Source organism: Podarcis liolepis (assembly GCF_965112155.1).
Source record: "Podarcis liolepis genome assembly, chromosome: 7".
NCBI lineage: Eukaryota > Metazoa > Chordata > Lepidosauria > Squamata > Lacertidae > Podarcis > Podarcis liolepis.
In genome coordinates this window covers 32,312,439-32,332,974 of record NC_139561.1, presented here as the reverse complement: position 1 = coordinate 32,332,974, position 20,536 = coordinate 32,312,439, and the positions used below count along the sequence as shown (strand labels likewise).

General features: G+C 42.8%; 1 long non-coding RNA gene across 1 annotated transcript in view; it reads right to left on the bottom strand.

Moving 5' to 3' along the window:
- Positions 1 to 4,700: 4,700 nt before the first annotated feature.
- LOC310711513 overlaps positions 4,701 to 20,536 on the bottom strand; it is a 34,225-nt gene continuing 18,389 nt past the window's right edge. The window contains exons 4-6 of the long non-coding RNA XR_014528515.1: positions 11,653 to 11,757; positions 6,025 to 6,113; positions 4,701 to 4,915 (exon numbers count right to left, since the gene is read on the bottom strand). This is a non-coding gene — a long non-coding RNA (uncharacterized lncRNA). The remainder of the gene's footprint in view (positions 4,916 to 6,024; positions 6,114 to 11,652; positions 11,758 to 20,536) is intronic.

Genomic DNA, 20,536 nt, shown 5'->3' with positions numbered 1-20,536 from the left:
CTCTCTCTCTCTCTCTCTCTCCCTCTCCCTTTTAGAACCAAAATCGACAAGCAGTAAATGCAACACAGGCCTCTGTAAAGGAGTGCAGTTTTAAGACCCAAATGTCTACTAGGAATAGCTCTAACGAGTGACTTTATCAGGACAAAAAACGGCACCCACCATTTAGGTTTCTGTGAGTAGGCAGAGAAATGGGGTGGCGGGGGTGGGGAGGGAGAGAGAAGGGATGTACAATAGGAGCCATGTAGTTACAGCATCTGAAGGTCAAAATAGAACCAGCAATGAGAGATGCTTCAGAAATAAGTAGTAGGCTGGAGAACACCCATGAGACAGCAAGAAGACCTTTTATTTATCAACTTCACATCTGCTGTTTTTGTTCAATTAGAGGTCCAAATTAGTATTGATATTTCCTACAGAAAAAAAAAAAAGAAGAAGAAGAAGAAGAAGAAGAAGAAGAAGAAGAAGAAGGGGGGAAAAGAGCCACCGCTTTGAATGGAAGAGTGAGCTGAAATAAACGTGTTAACACTCCAAGCGAAAGCGATAGAAGTGACTAAAGATTATCACTTGCAGAGGATGTGCATCTTAAAGATGTCCTTGATGGACTAAAGTGCAGCTACAGAGGCTCACACACTGGTCATTCAAAAGTGTTCAGAGACACCAGCAAGAACTTAGCCTGGCTCCAGATGGAATTGATTGGAGCTCGTTTCCTACTTGTTATTGACGGGTTTCTGAAGCACTGGAAACTTCTAGAACTAGAGAAAGTTTGGAGAACATGGCTATGCCCTCAGAGAAATGTCTTTAGTTGAATGTCATGAGAGCTATGTTGCCTTCGGTATTCAGAGGCTGCTCAGCTCCGAATACCAGTTGCTAGAGACCATAAGGAGAAACGTGAAATTGTGGGCGTGTCCTGCTTCAGAGCTTCCCATTGGGGCATCTGGGCTGCCACTGTGAGAACAGGATGCTGAACTACATGGGCCTTCAGTCTGATCCAGCAAGACTTCTTCTTGTGTCTCTGCATACATCTGGAGCAGCCTTAAACTAAGTCAGATCATGGCTCCTACCAGTCAACTATTGTCTGCTATTTATTTTTATTTCATAAATTTATACTTGATTGCAAAAAAAGAACCCACAAAGCGGTTTACAGAAATAAGAAAGCAAAACATTCAAAAGCAACTATTTAAAACATAGGAAAATTGAACTAAAAACATATTAAACCTTCTACATATTTGAGTGGATTTGTCTAAACAAAAGTGTTTTTAATAGGCACCATAAAAAGTACAATGAAAGCACCTTTCATAGAAGCCTGTTTTCCCAGTATTCACAGTGGGCCAAATATTTGTATAGAAAAATCATTCTGTGGAGAAATGCTGCTTCTTGGAGTTGGAAGGAACCCTGAGGATCAGCTAGTCCAACCCCTGATATGCAGGAATACACACCTGTCCCTTATGGGGGATTGAACCCTCAACCTTGGTGTTATCAGCACAACACTCTAACCAACTGAGCTACTCAGTCTGCCTGAGGTCAATAGGCAGGGAGTTCCAAAGTGTGTGTGCTGTCGCATTGAAAGATCAAATATCTAACAAATGTGGTTGGCATTCTGTGGTACCTGTGAGAGTGCCAGTTTTGCAGATCAGAGCAACTAAGATATACAGTGGTACCTCAGGTTAAGAACTTAATTTGTTCTGGAGGTCTGTTCTTAAGCTGAAACTGTTCTTAATCTGAAGCACCACTTTAGCTAATGGGGCCTCCTGCTGCCGCTGCGCCGCTGCTGCACGATTTCTGTTCTCATCCTGAAGCAAAGTTCTTAACCCGAGGTAATATTTTTGGGTTAGTGGAGTCTGTAACCTGAAGCGTCTGTAACCCGAGGTACCACTGTATGGGGTAATAATAATAATAATAATTTATTATTTATACCCCGCCCATCTGGCTGGGTTTCCCCAGCTACTCTGGGCGGCTTCCAACAGAATATTAAAATACAATAGCCTATTAAACATTAAAAGCTTCCTTAAACAGGGCTGTCTTCAGATGTCTTCTAAAAGTCTGGTAGTTGTTTTTCTCTTTGACCTCTGGTGGGAGGGCGTTCCACAGGGCGGGTGCCACTACCGAGAAGGCCCTCTGCCTCATTCCCTGTAACTTGGCTTCTCGCAGTGAGGGAACCGCCAGAAGGCCCTCGGCGCTGGGCCTCAGTGTCCGGGCAGAACGATGGGGGTGGAGACACTTCTTCAGGTATACTGAGTCGGAGCTGTTTAGGGCTTTAAAGGTCAGCACTAACACTTTGAATTGTGCTTGGAAACCTACTGGGAGCCAGTATAGGTCTTTCAAGACTGGTGTTATGTGGTCTCGGCAGCTGCTCCCAGTCACCAGTCTAGCTGCCACATTCTGGATTAGTTGTAGTTTCCGGGTCACCTTCAGGTATGGTGATCTCACAGGTAAACTGGTCCCCAGTTGACTGTGACTGACAGCAGTTCTTCGGGGTGTGAAACGAAGGTCTGCTACTTGACTATTACGCTGGAGAAACTGAGGACTGAACCTGAGACTATTTGGCGTTCAGAGCTTGTGCCCTACTACGGAGCTATTTGGGAACGGCTGAAGGTGGTTTCCCTGCTTGAGAAAAGACCGAACTACTTGTTAAACACAGTTGCACATGGCTCTATATAATATGTTCTATGGTCCAAATAAGCATTGTCAGAAAAGCACTGATTTAATTGCTGCTGAGATGACCCCACCACACACACACACACACACACACACACACACACACACACCAATAAAACCTTTTGCAGGTGTTTCTCACACAGGGTCACCTTTTCCCTTTCTAAGGCAGTTTAGTCAAAGCACTTGCCCCAGAGGTGTATTATTTCTTTAAAACATTTCTGTGCCGTTGTTGTTGTTTTTTTACCCTTTTCCAAAACAGTATCTGAAATGGGTTTACAAAATTCAGCATGAGATCACAATAAAAAGCACATCAAACCATTTGGCGCAACTGCTTATGCAATCTCCCTCCATACCCTACGTCCCAGTTAAAAAGAAAAGAAAAGAAAATTCCATCATTTCATCCTAAAAGGTGGTTTGGAAACTTCAGAGATCCTGCCTGAAACAGATGGGATTCCATTGCTCAAAGGCTGGTCTTTAAAATCTATCATCATTATTAAAAATGTGGACACGGTTAAACCTTGAATGCTGTGTGCCCAGCTGGATTAATTAATACCCACCAGTCATTGACCTTTCACTGAGAGCGTGGACAATCATTCCCCTCAAGACAGATGATCCTTTCACTCGCCTTCCATAGATGATGCATGGAGGGACCCCCACATGCAAGACCACACACTTTCTTTCTCTCTCTCTCTCTCTCTCTCTCTCTCTCTCTCTCTCTCTCTCTCTCCCTCTCTCTTTCTATCTCTCAGAGATCAGACTCCCAGGGTGTGACATGTTTTCTTTCGGATCAACCCATAATTCACTGAATATTCATAAAACTGAAAATCAATAATATTTGTGGTGCAGCCAGCAATTCAAATAAAGGAACCCTTCTGTGGATATGCATTGAAAAATTTGCTGCCTGGATTGAGATCAAATGGCCTTTGTGCCATTATGGGGGTGGGGGCAATATTATGTAGACATATGAGGAAAGGTCTCTTTTGCCAGCACATCTACTCACCCACCCTGAAAATTTTGTTTTGCTAGGCCCCCCAAAAAGAGAAAGAGTACCTGAGTACCCTCTGGCACTCAGCTACAGAGGAAAACAAGTGGGAGCTGCAACAAAATGTTGCAGTGTTGAGTGCTGCTTTTTAGTGTGTCAGCCAGCCCTGCCTTCTTTCAGGGCAGCCCATGACACTCCATCTTGAACTAAAGCAGTTTTTACAGCTCTTACCATCAGGAAGTTCATCTTAATGTTTAGTCAGAATCTCTTTTCTAGCAATTTGAATCTATTGGTTTAGGTCCTACCATCTGGAGCTGCAGAAAACAAGCTTTATTCATCTTCCATGTGACAGCCCTTGAAATATTTTCCTCTCAGTCTTCTCTTCTCCAGGCTAAACACTCCCAATTCCACCAATCATTCCTCATAAGGCTTGGTTTCCAGGCCCTTGATCATCTTGGCTGCCCTCTTCTGCACACATTCCAGCTTGTTCATATCCTTCTTAAATTGTGGTGCCCAGAACTAAACACAGGACTCCAGGTGACGAAGGCAGAATACAGCAGTTCCTACTACTCCCTTTGATCTGAACACAATCTTTCTTGGAAACCAGTGCAGGTGAAATTAATCAGGGGTGATATGATCAGCAAAGTTTCTGAATGTTTTTGGGAGGCAGCATTCTCACATGGAGCATGTTGCCATCTGGATGCGACCAGGGCATGGGGGACAGTGGCCAGATCCAGGAAAGCACATAACTGGCAGAAGGAGGCAACCTTCTGAATTCTGGTGTGAAATGTAGTGTAACTAGAAACCTGCAGTTCCTAGACACTTTTCTCAGCCAGCCATATACAACTAGCACAATTTGAAAATTATATGTATTTGAGGCCATTCTCAGTATGTAAGAGTACCCCTCATAGAAGATACCAGCCTTCTGCAAACTTGACCCCTTACAGATGCTTTGGACCCACCTCACGGTACACTAATTACACAAATTTCTACAATTTACCACAGATTATATAGTGGGGGACTTGTGTGAGGGAAAACTTAATGATTTAGAGTCTCTGGCAGGAGCTGATCAAACAAACAGGAAAAGCTTTATTAAACAAAAAGAAGTTTATGAAACAAAGTGGGTCAGGAAATGCGTTGTTTCAGGTAGAAGTTAACTTATTCGCTTTAACTAACTATAAGATGTCTCAGGCTTAGGCACAATACTATAGGCCCAACTCTTCTTAAACTTCAGTTACTAAAAATCAGTTGTTATGCTTCAGGTGGTAGATGTTCAGGTTTCTAGAATAGGTGATAAAATGTTCAACTCAGTTTCTGTTACTTAGATATTACAGTTGAATACTTTCAACACCATACAGTTTCCTTCACAGCTTAATATTTTGGTTCATAAGCGAGGGGCACTTCTCCTCAGTTACCCACTCTCTTAACCATCCCACACCTGAGGTCTTCTAAATGGTACAACAGACCCAGGGGGTCACCTCACCCCTTGTCACTGGGCTGGGGATCTTCTGCACCTAGAAGAACTCTCCCTTCCTGGCAATACTGAGACCCAGGTAGCCTGAATTCCCACAGGATCTATCTCTCCTGGCTCAGACTCAGCCCTCCCAGAACACTCCTGTCTGTATACCCTGTATACCCTTCCCAGACCCCTATCCAAGCTGTCCTCTCGCTATGGATAGTCGCCTCAGTGCGGATGTTTAACTTAACTCAGAACCAGTTCTCCCTATCTCATTCCCTATCTCCCAACCCGAAATGTACCCCTGTCTGAAAACCAAACCCTGTCTCTCGTCTTAAATCCAGCCCTATCTAACTCTCTCCCTCAGAAAATGCTCCTTTTACCACCCCCCCCAAAGTGCTGTTCCTCCCCACTCTGTGGCTAGCTGACCCTGGAGCCAATCAACAAGAAGTTCCAATACTCTGGCAAAGTTTAAGAGGAACTGCATCACCAGACTCTAGTCTGGCTACGCTGTCCATCACAGACACCATCCAACTGTCTTAGGGACTCCACTCTGGATTTGTGGAGACACTCCTAGACTTACCAGCCTCCACAGCTGGAGGCAGCAATGCTTCTGAAGACCAGTTGGTGGAAAGCCTGGGGGGGTGCTCTTGTGCTCGAATCCTGCTTAAGGGTTTCCCAGAGGCATCTGTTTGGCCACTGTGAGAAGAGGATGCTAGACTAGATGGGCCATTGACCTAACCCAGCAGTCTCTTCCTATTTCCTTATGTTCATATAGTCTTACCTACAGGTGCTGAGGATTGACCTGGGACCTTCTGCATGCAAAGCAGGTGCTCTGTTCCTCAGCCACAGCCCTGCCAAATTAAAAGCCATTTTATTGGCATTGACATTCAACACGTTTTAATCTCTTCTGATGCTGTCGTGCAAAGCTCACCTTCCACGGAGGATCTGAAATTCTTCTGATCCCGCCAGCTGTGCCTCAGCACTCTTCCAAGGTGCTGTTTCAGAACTCAGCATCAGTCCCTGGAATGAAAAGCAAGGTTACATACAAGTAATTGAAGACAAAAATGCAGATCAATTAAAGCTGAGAAAATTCAATGTCTATTAATTTTTAATGTGCGTTGAGTGGATCTGCTGTCATCCCTTGCCTATGGAATTTCAGTTGACGCTACTTGGTGTATTCCTTGATTCTCTGTTTATATAGCATGCAAACGAAGGAGAAGGATGCTAAGGTGGTCCTCAGATGCTTTCGAAGGAGCGACTAATTGTACGTTTCCCATCAAACACGCTGCACTCGTCTTCCATCACTGTCCCAAGTCCATCTTTTATTTATAACATGACGAGATTTTTAAGGCTTTTTAAAATTTTGATGACTTCGATGGAGAATGACGACAGGATGGAGCTACAGTTAGAAAATGCCTCTGAAGTCCAAGGAGAGCAAAAAAGAAGATAAGGAAACATGTTTTGGTTTTGTCAGAGACCAGAATATCCATGTTGCTTAATAGAACATTGAATGTATCAGGAAGTCAATTTCACATATTCTCAGAAGCCATGAAATATAGACAAACATGGCAGCTAAGGATGAGTTTTTATCATCAGAGTAGCACATCTGTTTCTTCCCCTTCAGTGCAATCCTACTCAGAAGTCCCTTTGAATTCAATGGTTTGCTCCCATGTCATATGATTACAGCCCTTATTTGCATTCTGTGTGGATCTTTGATTGATAGTGGTGAAATCTACAAAAGAACATAAGCAGAGCCCTGCTGGATCTGACCAAAGGCCTATCTAGTCCAGCATGCTGTTCTCGCAGTGGTCAAGCAGATGCCTATGGAAAGCCCAGAAGTTTCCCACAATGTCACTGTTTGGAATGGTTCTCTTTTCTAGGAAGGTTCTGTTCCAATGGTGTCTTGCTCGTCACCTTGGAAATCCATGTATAAAAATCGTGTCGCTATCCTGCCCTAATGCACCTGATGACTTGCACTACCTTCAAAGGTAGGATTTCTTTAACCTCTTAATCGTTAAGATTTGCTCCAGAGGAAATTCTCTAAGGACTTCCATATTCAGATGGATGTCAACCAGAAGGAGGGGCTTTTCAGTGGTGGACACTGTGGTTATGAAATACCCCCCCCCCCAAAAAAAAAGAAGAAAGATTCTGAAGGTGGGAACACAAATGTCATTTTAAAATCTGGCTAAGATATATTTATTTTCCAGGACTCATAGTTATTGAACTGTGCTTATGCTGTTTTATTTGATTTCATTTGATTCTTGGCTGTTTTACTAAGCCTGCCATCTCATCTGATTTCTCTGCTGTTTTACACTAGCTTTGATTGTATACAATTTTAATGCTTGTGTTGGCTTTTAAAATTTGTAACCCACTTCGAAGAGGTTTTAACATCGGAAGATAACACAAATGCTTAGCAAAAAAAAACATGAATGCACACAAGTTTTTTTTTATAAAAAGTTTTTGCATTAAAGTGGGTTATGCTTTCTTCAGACACTAGATATCACTATTGGTCATGCCCCACTGAATTCAGGAAGCAAAGACTACATTTTGTTATGCTGCGTTCTGACTTTAGGTGTCACTATTATCTTTTCTAAAAAAGGTAAATGACTGGTCTAGTGCCACACCAATACAGGAGTATTGGAGTGGCTTCTCGTGTTCCATGAAGAGAGCAACCAAAATGAACAAGGAAATGGAACAACTCCCCTATTAGGAAAGGTTATAGCATTTGGGGTTTTTTAGTTTAGAAAAAAAGGTAGGTAGGAGGAGATATTATGGAAATACATAAACTTATGTGTGATGCAGTGAACATGGATAGGGAAATGTTTTCCTCCTCATAATTCTAAAATTTCTTGAATTCTAGAATTCCAGTTCATTCAGCGAAGGTGGATGCTGGAAGGTTCACTACAGTCAATAAAGTACTTCTGAATTCACTCTCACAAGATGGCCTCTAACTTGGATGGTTTTAAAAGAGGATTAGACAAATTTATGCAGGAAGAGAAAGCTATCAGTGGCTACTACCTATGATGGCCATGTTCTGCCTCCATTGTTAAAGGCGGTATGCTGCTGAATACCAGTTGCTGGGAATCACAAGTGGGGAGATTGCTCTTGTTCTCAGTTCCTGCTTGTGGGCTTCCCATTGGGGCATCTGGGTGGCCACTGAAAGAACAGGATGCTGAACTAGATAAGTCATTGGCCTGATGCAGCAGGCTCTTCTTATGTTCTTATGAATTCCACATGAATTTGGAGCCCAAGCATATCTCCAGAAGAGTGCTGTACAAATGGCCATTTAACACATTCTAAGAACCATCGAAAATGCATTCAGGTGTTCATGTTTCGCTGCTTAATGTGATGGGTTAAGGGGCTGTTCACTATTGATGTCATATTTGAAAGTGGGTGGGGTGGGGGGAACCAGGAGACGAATCCACTCTGCACAGCTTTAAACTCTTTTCTCAAACCCCTCCTCTCCCTGCCTCCATAACACATCTCTGTATTATCATTAGCTTTTTGAAATCTGCAGAAGCTAGCTATATTTTGATTAACTACCTTTCCTGTTTTATCAACTGCTTTTAGTTCCTTGGCTTCCTTCCAAACTCATTTGGGTGGCCACATGGACCAAGCAATCTTGGCATCAAGGAGCATTTGCCTTTACAAATCCAAATCCTACTATTTTTTTAATTGTCATCTTCCAATCCAGACAATCAGCCTGTCCTACAGTAGACAACACAACACTTCCCATGGTTTTTGAGGTGCATTGCATTTCCATGGTGAAGTTCTCTGGTAGTTTTCTGATGTGAACGTCAACATTTCTCTCCAGGCCATTTCCCCATTGTATGGATGTGTATCAGCAAGACAATATTCACCGCATCATACTCTGAAAAACAAATTTGATCCAGTACAAACCACCAAAACCATGGTCTACACCAGCACGAGACATTTTTTAAAGCACTCTTGAACCTCTTGCTTTTGACAGGGATGCCCAACTGTCAATCCCCTGATGTCACTATGATTTCCTTTTTGTGGGACACTTTGCAAGGGGTTTCCCCAGGATCTGAAAAACAGCTTCTACTCATAAGACCATTAGATGGGCCACTGGATCAGGCCTATGGCTTATCTAGTCCAGCATCCTGTTCTCACAGTAGCCAACCACTGCCAACCACTTAAGCCAGGATTCAAGCACAAGAGCTCCTGTGGTTTCCAGCAACTGGTATTCAGAAACATTGCTGCCTCCATCTATGGAGGGCAGAGTAGAACCATCATGGTAGTGGCCATCCATGGAACATGAATTTATCTTTTAAAGCCATTCCAAATTGTTTTCTATCACTCCTATGGGAGTGAATTCCATAGTTTAACTATGTGCCGCATGTAGAAACCTGAATCTTCCAACACTCAGTTTCATTGAATATCCATGACTGTTATGAGAGAAGAACTTTTCTCTGTCCACTCTCTCCGTGACAGGCTTAATTTTATAAACTTCTATGGTGTCACCTCTTACTTGTCTTTTCTACAAACTGAAAAAGTCCCCAAGCTCCTGCCACTATTCCACTCTTAACCCATTTCTTAGTTCACCCACCATTATTAGCTAGCAATACTGTTTCAGTAAGAACTGGGCTGAAATTTTCCAGGAAAAGAAATAAGATGCACATAAAGAAAGCCCTTCTGGATCAGGCCAGTGCCCTGCCCCAGTCCAGCCTCTTGTTCTCACAGTGGCCAGCCAGAAGCCTATCATGAAAAGCTGCAAGGAGGACCTTCCTGTGACTTGCAACAACTGGCACTGAGAAGCATTTCTGCCTCTTGTAATGGAGGCAGGCCATAGACATCAAGGCATATAGCTATTGATAGCCTTCTCCTCCATGAATTTGTCTAATCCTCATTTAAAGGCATCTGTGAAACAATCACCTTGCCAACAAAGGTCCGTATAGTTAAAGCTATGGTTTTCCCAGTAGTGATGTATGGAAGTGAGAGCTGGACCATAAAGAAGGCTGGTCGCCGAAGAATGGATGCTTTTGAATTATGGTGCTGGAGGAGACTCTTGAGAGTCCCATGGACTGCAAGAAGATCAAACCTATCCATTCTGAAGGAAATCAGCCCTGAGTGCTCACTGGACGGACAGATCCTGAAGCTGCGGCTCCAATACTTTGGCCACCTCATGAGAAGAGAAGACTCCCTGGAAAAGACCCTGATGTTGGGAAAGATGGAGGGCACAAGGAGAAGGGACGACAGAGGATGAAATGGTTGGACAGTGTTCTTGAAGCTACCAGCATGAGTTTGACCAAACTGCGGGAGGCAGCAGAAGACAGGAGTGCTCTGGTCCATGGGGTCACGAAGAGTCGGACTATACGACTATACGACTAAACGACTAAACAACAACAATGTGAAACAATCCCCCAAAAAAACTGTTGGAGAATTCACCAAAGTTGCTGCGCGCACACACACCGCCTTGTAAGAATATTGCCCTCTCTCTGCCACCTCCAAATCAAGCAGGCAAATTCAAAGAGACCGTTTTAGTTTGGGGAAATGATCTCCGAAAGCAATCCTAAATATTAGTTAGCTAATCGGGCTATTTGATAGAGTGCTTAAAAGCCGAGGATGTTTGAAGGCCCAACGTAATATAATTTCTGCCAGTGATGTTCAGTTATAGCGGTGTCAACATTCATCAAGCTCGCTCACTCTGGTAACTTCATTATAGCAGCCACTCTGCTCTTTAACCTGTTTTCCCCACTCCTTGGCAAGAGGAAAACCTCTCTGAGTGCCTTAAGCGTATTTGGAGATCTCTTGCATAATGAACATCCCCTTCTGCAGCTGAGGGCACAGGTGTCAGCTCCTTGTCAGCCTCCAGGGCCAAAAACGGGAGTCCCTGAAATGTTGAACGAGACACCCTGCCACTACATTTTCCTGGTAGATGCTAAACTGTGAAACAGATTGTTCAAACCTTACGACACCCCCACCGCACCCCTCTGCATTCATAAGGCTCATTACGGCCTCTAATTGCATTGCCTACTTATTGTTTCCTCCGCTGCGCCATCGCCTTCGCAGCATCATTCCTAATTGATGCCATCCAGGCCGAAGCATTTTTAATAAATAAATAAATGCCCAAGTGCAATTTAGGCCAACGTATCCCACGATGAAGGAGCTTTACCCCCCCTCCTTCTTTTTGCCACCACCAGGACAGAAACTCATTACGAAGTTAAATGAACTTGTTCCAAATTTCTGCATCCTCCTTCAGTTTCTCCCATCAATCTTTTTAAAGTGGCTTTTTGGCAGTCAAAGTGGCCATCTCTGTTCTGCAACAAAAGGACTTCCAGCTGAAGCAGTGACCTGACTCTCAGAAACGACGGCGTCTTTGTTAACAGCTGCAGCCACTCTTCCATTTGTTTCATAGACAACTGTACGGCCCTACTTGATGAATGAGGAACTCCTCCCCACTCTGAATTCTCTTATGACCAAGAAACTTAAGGCTTGTCCCATTGGTCTCCTGTTCCTGAGAAGAAGTACATGGAAGTGCCTGGAAGGCAATCTTCCCATCCCACCAAATGGCAGTCAATTTAGCAAATTCACTCACACAACGTTCCCTTGATGTATTGCAATTGGGTGTATTCAAATGACCAGAAAGGAGATTGGACCAGAGGTTGAATGGCCGTCAGTCATGGATTCTTTAGCTGGATTCCTACATTGCAAAAGATTGAACTAGATTACCTTTTGGGTCCATTTCAGCCCTACAATTCTATGATTGTATATTCCTGCATGTTCTGTTATCAGTTATTTATATTGGACAATGTGATGATGTATCCATTCCAAACTTAAACCTGTTTCTCTTTAAGTTTCTCTTAGATTTGTTCCCACTATTCATGATAAAACTGAAAACAACCACTGCTGAGCAAAAATAAATTCCATGGAGAACACTGAACAGTCACTTTAGTCTGAAGCAAATGTTCTGTATTGCTGCTGTGTTATTGACAAAAGTCATATTCCAGCCCACTAATAACATTCAAAGAGCCATGTGGCTATTTTAATGCCACATTTTCAGTTATTACTATAAAATTAGGTAGAAAATTACAGTGCTAATATTCATTTTGAACAAAATAGTTGAGGGAATTTGCATTATTATGATAGCATGGTGACTTATTCACCAAGGAAAGCTTTGCCTTTCTTCATAAAACTTTCCCATTTTTCAGAGTTTCTTCCCTCAAACTTTCCTCTAAAAGCAACCCATGCAACAAGCTAAAAAAAAAAATCTCCAGTCCATTCAAATAGAGAGTCAACTGCTCTGGATGCTGTGAGATGTCTAGTCCAGCTTCTACTCAAAAATCTCAAATGAATGAGACTCCACCACCTTACAAGTCCATTCCACTATCAAAACAGCTTTTACCCTCAGAATGTTCTTCCTAATGTACATTCAGAATTTCTTTCTGATGGTTTGGGTCCTTTCCTCCTTAGCAAAAGAAAACAAGCTTGCTACCTCTTCCAGTGACAGCTATTTAGATATTTGGAGATATCGTGTTTCTTATTGTGTTTTGACTGCATATATCAGGGATGTCCAACAGGTCGATCATGATCTACCAGTCAGTCTCAGGGTGCCCCTGGTTGATCCTGGTCGATCGCTCAACAACTTCCTCCCCAAGACAACTTTGGTCAATCCAATGTGTAGATCACTTCCAGTTTTTTAATAGTGGGAGTAGACCGCAGCCTCTTGGGAGCTGGACATGCCTGCCATAGATTGCTTTGAAGACCCAACTCTGTAATGAGGAGGGACCTTAGCTCAGTGGTAGAGTTTTGCATGCCAATGACCCCAAGTTCAATCAACAGGAGCATCTCAAGGTAAGGCTGGAAGAGGACCCTTCCTGAAACCCTGGAGAGCTGCTGATGGTCAGTGTAGACAATACTGAGCTAGATGGATCAATAGCCTTACTCAGTGCAAGGCAGCTTCTGTGATTTTAAGCTCATCCACTACCACACAGGTTCCCCTTGGCAGTGATATCTGTGTTGTGGAGCTGCTTCCTAGGAAAAGTGTGTCGAGCCTGCTCTGTTTCAATCTTCAGAAAAATAGTAAAGACTCATTATATTTATCCCAGCAAGCATTTGGGGGATTGTGATGGATTTTTAATTGCTACATTTTTATGTTGTTTATGGTGTCTATGCTGCTTTTAAAAGTTTGCCTTTATTGTTTTGCTTTAGGATGATGGATTTTTAATGGTTTTTATTTATTGTGGGCTCCTGCTTTTATGCGATGTTGCAAGCCACCCCGAGGGTTCTCATGACAGGCAAGGTAGCAGTCTAAAGTGAAATAAAATCAAAACATCTATCCTGAAAAAAACAAACACTTTTTGTTTCGGAGATCTGAAATGGTGTGGCACACTCTGTGTACTCCTCCCGTGTCTGGGCTCTGAGCATTTACCGGATTGCAGAGCGAAATAACATTATCACTTTAGCAAGGGGGAAAGTCCCATCGAGTTGCTCCTTTGTTTCCCTTCATAAATGAGTTGCAATAGTTAATGAGCGGGACTAATTAGGACTGCAGCAACCACAGCATGTAACAAAGACTCCTGCCTCACTAGCAGCACTACAGACTGTTGACTGTTGAACCAGTTTGGAGAAGATCCATTATTTTCATTAATGGATCTCATTCTTATTTGTGTGTGTGTGTGTGTGTGTGTGCACGTGTGTTTTACTATCAGATTAAAATCACATTTTTTATTGTTTTTCCTAATGCAATCTGGTGTAATAAGTACAGAATGAATGGAATAGTTATTGTTTTAATTATTTTTTCATTTTGTTCTTTATCTTGCATCTTCCTGCCCTTATTTACTACTTTTATGTCTCCTGATCCTCCTGTAACTTGCTGATTTACCTGTAGGCATTTAAGTGTATGTGTAAGTTTTCCTGCATGCGCAGGCATATTTGGGGGGGCACACACACACTCAAGGGTGTCCATAAAAACACATCATGCGTTATTGCTTCTGCCAGCATTAGAAAATAAACTTAAAAGGAAAAACATAATAATTATCCTAATTAAAATCGCCTCTGCCACTGCAAAAGGCAAAGTTCTGGGTTCCCTGAGGTAGTGCTTCACTGGAATAGAAACTTAGCCTGTTTACTAATATGCAGGGGTGCCAAGTTGAATAAAATATTGTGGGGGCCCAGGTAAGACCCGCCCTGCATAATTGATCAGATGACACAGTGCACGCACACCATTTGAATAGGAAAGCCAATCAACTTTGTGGGGGCCCAGCCCCCACAAATATTTTATTGTGGGGCCTGAAGCCCCCACAACCCCTAGGAGTTGCCTCTTATGCTAATATGGGTCACACAGTTCTGTATACACTTCTTAATTATTGATTGATCTGTTTTCACCTTGCTGCACTTCACATTGTTCCTGAAATGCATAATAAAGGGTGCAGCCCTAGGGTTCCATTATGGCCATGGGATATTTCAGACTTCCATTTCCACAGGTAGAGAGAGAGAGAGGACCATTGGACTCCCCTGTAGAAGCCTCCTTATTGCATCTGTAGAAGCCACCTGTCTCCCACCATCAATGCTATGGCAGCAGAAGAGCATATCAGAAGCTGATCAAGGGAGTCTATTCCCCCAACATTCCCTATGCAAGGGAGGTAAATGTACCAGCCATAGAGCTTGTGAATTTATTTTTTGTCTGACTACACCACAACCCCTTTTCCATCCAGGCGCCACATTCATCTTTCAAACACACACACACACACACACACACACACACACACAGCAGGATTGCTCTGGAATTCACACAATTCACGGTTATAAGATGTGATGGTGGTGGTAAATAGCTTAAATGGCTAAGAGTGGTTTAACAACCAATCCCTTTCCCCAGGGAATTCTGGGATTGTAGCTCTGTGAGGGGCAATAGGAGTCTCATAACCACTCTCAGCACTCTGAACAAGCTATAGTTCCCAGAATATTTTTTTTTTTTTTGCTGGGTGGGGGGGAGCCAGGACTGTTTAAAGTGGCATCAGTAATTATTCCTGCCTCCTTTCAGAAGTTGCCTAAAAATTGTGTTACTCAGGCAGCCCTTCAAAGTGCGAATTTTCTTTTGACCGACAGTATATACGTATGATTTTTTTCCTGATATTTTTTCCTGTGGGTTTTGTTTTGTTTTGTTTTTGTAGCTTTTGTATGGGGTACACATTATGCTGTTTGTGTTTTGTTTGTTTTTTTACCAAAGTGCTATTTAGAAATGTTTACAGAAAAAAAGTCAGGGTTACGGTCTGGTTGACATGTGCAAACCAGACATGTTGCCTTTTAGCAATCTTGTTCTGGGGTACTAGATCACCTGCAGAAACCTCAGCACGAATCGGATTTGCAATGATACTGGTAATTTTCCAGATGTTTCCGTCGCTGGTTGCTAAAGCAAAGTCTGGCTCACAGTGAGGTTTCTTTATGCAGCCCTGTAGACAGGGCATGGTAACTGGCTCGAAGAGGGTTCAGTTGTAATTTCCAGTGGAAAACAGCAAGGAACAAAGAAGATCACTTGTAGCCACTGAAGATCAAGTCAGCACATTTAAAAGTTTAAGAGGAGACAATGTCACAAAGACCCAGGCCCTCTGCAAAATCTTTAAGCATTGACTTCAGCAAAGTAACAGCAAGAAATGCTCTCAGAGATACAAAATCTAAGAAAAATAATGCTGGCATCTAATTACCCCAGTGCAGTTTGCTGCTTTTATCTGTAATTGGACTGTATAGTCTTTCATTCTAATTTACTTTACATCTAAACTGTGATAATCAAGACAAGCAGAACAGAATGGCCTGTAACTGACTATACCACTGACACCCGTTAATGCCTAATTATAACAACTAAATTAAAGATGTGACTGTAAAGAGGTTGAGTACCAGTCTGAAGCATTTAATTCGGTGGAAAGAAGTAGAGATTTTAAATCCTATGTACGAAAATCAATATTATGGCTCATTATATTGGTATTGCTAAACAGATTAATGAAATTAAGTATTTTGCTTTTTTTAAAAAAAAATGTTTTATTGCGATGTAAAGATTGTTGCTACTGTTGTTTTAACAAAAGGCCTAGATAAAGAAGAAAACCCACATCCTGAACCAATTTACACAGCAATCTAATTAAGATAGTGTTCAGAAGACTCTCTTGTGATACCCACATGTCATTTCAGGATACGGGTTATAAGTGTCATTCATAGGATTGTTATCTTGCAGAGGCTTTCACTTAAAAGGGCTCATTTCCAGGGCTTTGAAAATCATATGTAATGTTGTATAGAGGGCAAGGATTGTATCTGTAGGATAGATTGTTGTGTCACCCAGAGCCACAGAGGCATCCAGGTTGAGGTTAATGTAAGGGAAACACCCAACCAAGTGAATCAGAAGATGAACAGGGACTAAAAGGGAACGTAAACTGGTGGTGAAGGAAGAATTTAAGCTAGAAAACCGAACAATTGTCAGAACAAGGACAGAAATGTTGGCCTATAATGAACCACAGGACTCCTATTCCTAGGGCAGATGAAAATAGGAAACATCTTGCACAAAGTGTCATCCACTTCAATCAGGGATGGGGAACCTTTAGCTCTTGGGATGTTCTGGAGGTATTGTGGGATCGATTTCAGCTTATTCAGTCAGCTGATATGGGCAAAGTGCTAACCAACCACATGCCCTCTTGATTCTTGTCCCTCTTGTCTTATTAAATCTAGCAGGGTGGGTAGAGTTGGCTGGTTGGCTGGCTCCCGGATGTGGTTGATGCTCCATCGCATGACTGGGTGGTCCCTATTGCATTGAAAGAGATGATTGTGTGACCCACATTAAAATGCTGGTGAATTTTCATGAAGACTTCTAAAAACAAACAAAAACAAGCAAAACACCCCCAAACTGATGTGGAAATATGGAGAGCTAAATTTAAGACTGGAAAAATGAGAAACTGAGAGGTCAGAATTGACCCATCCCAAATTTTAAGTGCAGTCAAGGATGCTGCCTCATCACCAGAAGTTGAAATAAGAGTCAGTTGCCAGTCGAGCCAGATTTTTCATATGGAATGTAAAGCACCATTTCACCCTTTCCCTCAGGGAGCAAAATGTCTCAAGACAGTCTTGCAAAAGCACTTGAAGAGGGTGCAGAGTCAGGCCTGGAGAGAGACCTGAAGGCAAGACAGAGATGCCTGGAAAACCCCATTCAGCAACCAGGCCATCCCTGGTACAAAGGAGAGAGAAAAAGTGAAATAGCCATGAACTAGAAAAAGCACAGTTGAGACAATTCAACTGCAAATTAAATGCATGCAAAACTCACAATGACCCTTTGCGGCAACAGTGAACGGTGATGACATAATCACTAGTTGACGACTAGTTTTTAATGAGTAATTAACTGGAATTTAAACTTTTCTGGAAGAATGCAAACAAACAAAAACAAACAGTAAAAGGGGGGAGGGAATACCAGCAAACCATGTCGATTTGTAATATGGCGCCATATAAAATCAGATAGATGCAATCAAAGTCAAGCAAGAACAAGAAGAAGAGGGGTCAGGTTGGAAGGGGGCAAGGGGGCATGGAGGCTGGTGCAGTACAGGCACAGCAAGAATTTGGGACTGACTCCACCACTGCCCCCCCCACTGCACTGACCTTCCTGCCACCACGTCTTCTCCCCACCCCGTCCTTCTCAGTTACTAGCAGCAACCTCCATGTTGGGAATGCAGGCATGCAATGTGCCCTGCTAATCGCTACTGGAGAATCAGTCCGTTCCTGATGTTCACTTCTTTGCCTGAGCCAAGTAGCAGCTGAGGAACTGGGGACCTTGTTAAGAGAGGTATCGAAGGTCCTCCATTGCTATGCAGGGCACAGTCCTGATGATGTCAATCTCTTGAGGTATGGTCATGAGTGCAGCAGCATCCCGTTCCTTGGCCCCTCACATTTTGGTCTTCCTCCCGTCATTCCAACAAATGTTTCAAGACAAGTTATGACATTTGGAGGACTAGCACATTTCCCTGCTTAACTGCAATTTCTTATGAGCCAATGCCCTTAGACACATTTATTTCCTTTTGTCCAAAAATACAGCGAATAAGACAAAGCCAAAAGCTGGATAATAATCTTTCCCCACCCCACCCCAGGGATTGCTTGTTCCCTACAGAAAATGCAGGGAGTTTTATTTTTACAATATGAGCAGGGAACATTATCTGAATGACAACTGTGTCAAAATGAGTGGCCAAAAAAGTTTGCAAGGATGCCAAAGTCATAAAGGAAAATAAGTTCAGAAGAAGAAAAACCCAGCTTCGCTGCCTTCTAAAGCAGAAACAAGGGACCTGGAAGCCTCCAGAAGTTGTTGGACTCCAATTCCCATCAGCCTCAACCAGTATGGCCAATGGCCAGGGATCATCGGAGTTGCAATCCCTCTGCTTGCAAATCATCTGTCTAACCCCTCCCCAGAGAGACGATTTCTGGGATATAAGGAAGGGATTGGATGGGGTGGATTGGAGCTTAGCTACCAAGACTTCACATCTGGATAATTTGATATCAGATCAGACTTGAAATATGTCTTATGGATTTGCCTACAAGCTGATTACTGTACTCTGGATGATTGGCACACAAATCTGAAACCCAGGTGGTGCCATAAAGTGAGCAAAAAGGCCCCTTTCACATTTTCAAATGAATGCATATAGCTGGAAACAGAATCAGAGCAACAGATTATGCCCTCCAGTTGTCTGTGTCCCTTTGAAAGTGGGAAGAAAGACTCCACAGACAACTGCATGTCTGAAGAGCTCTCTCTCTCCTGCTTTCCCATAGTTCCCAATCACACCAGAATATGAACTTCCTCAGTTCCAAAATACTCACCCAGCCAGTTTCAGTCAGGCCCCAAGCCATTCAGCTATGGGGCTAGCAAAGGAAAAGGAAGAGCAAAGAAACGCAAGCAGAAGAAGCAGAATTCCCCACAGCAGCAACTCAAGTTGGAAGAAGAAAGTTGATGGAAGAAGTATCAGGAATGACAGCCAGTTGGGCAGATCCACAGTATACATTTAAAGCACATGACTTAGAATAATAGAATTGCAGAATTGGAAAGGATCCCCAGTGATCATCTGGTCCAAACCCCTGCAATGCAGGAACCACAGCACAAGATGGCCACCCGACCTCTGTTTAAAAACCTCCAAAGACGGAGAGTCCACAACCTTCCAAGGTAGTCCATTCCATTGTCAAATAGCTCTTAACATAAGGAAGTTCTTCCTAATGTTTAGTTGGAATCTCCTTTCTTGTAATTTGAATGCATTGGTTTGGGTCCTCCCCTCTGGAGCAGCCAAAAGGAAGCTTGCTCCATCTTTCACATGACAGCCCTTCAGGTATTTGAAGATGGCTCCCATGTCACCTCTCAGTCTCCTCTTCTCCAGGCTAAACATGCCTAGATGTAAACAGAGCCGAAATTATTCATATTTGTTATTGTATATGCCTTTTTTAAGGACCCATCATACAAAATCAGATGCCATGACAGTATAAAATGCTGGTGCAATAAAATGGAAAACTCTCCTCCCCGATAATGTCTAATGTTCCTTTTCTTTCCCCAAAAGTGCCACTTCTGGCTGCACCTGCTTGATGCACAGTTCAGGAAAGCAGATGAAATCGCATCCAAATTTATTACCGAAGACGGTCCCCGGGTGAATGGCAACACTATCCATCTTTTTATAGGCAGGCACATATAACAGGTTTAAGCATCTCTTTTGGAGCAGTTTAAAGACTTCTTTGCTTTCACAGGTTTATTAAGTTTTCATTAAATTATGAAATGGCCCCAGTGGTGAGGTCCAGCCATTTTCATACACCTGAACCAGCAAAAGTCAAACCATTCAATAAACCAGGAAATTTCTTCTCCTCCGACCCCAGTGCCTGCACACCCAATATGGGGCCTTGTAATCAATAAAATGTGACAGCTGAAATACTGTCACATGGCCAGCCTTAAGGCCGATTGCCTGCCACAGGTGTGCAGTAAATAATGGCAACCTGGTTGCAGGCAGGCAGTGAACTGTTCCCTGTGATCACCTGAAGCACGAGAAATGCAGTTCCTCACACGGCTGTTTTAGAAATGTGCTCTGTGTAAGCAGCGGAAGGCAGCTGCCAAATCCTGAGATGATGGATAGAAGAGGTTGGGGTGATAACATTGTTTAATGTTCCCCCATACACTAAAGACTCAGTGTAAGTAGAAAACTAATTTATTCCTGATTATTATTATTGAACATAAATATTATCAAAGGTCAAAATAGGCTTCTAAGTGGTTTACAAGTATAAAAGACAATGATATGTTATTAAAATACATAAATCCCTACTTAAAATGCAGTGCAACTGCATCTTACGCACAAATATCTGGGTAACTAACTTTATCATTTCTTTGCATCGTTCTGGGAAAAAGAGACAAATGGGTGCCACCAGGTTCTGTCCTGGGCCTGTTGTTGTTCAAGGGCATTATAAACAACTTGGATGAAGGAATCTAGGAGGTA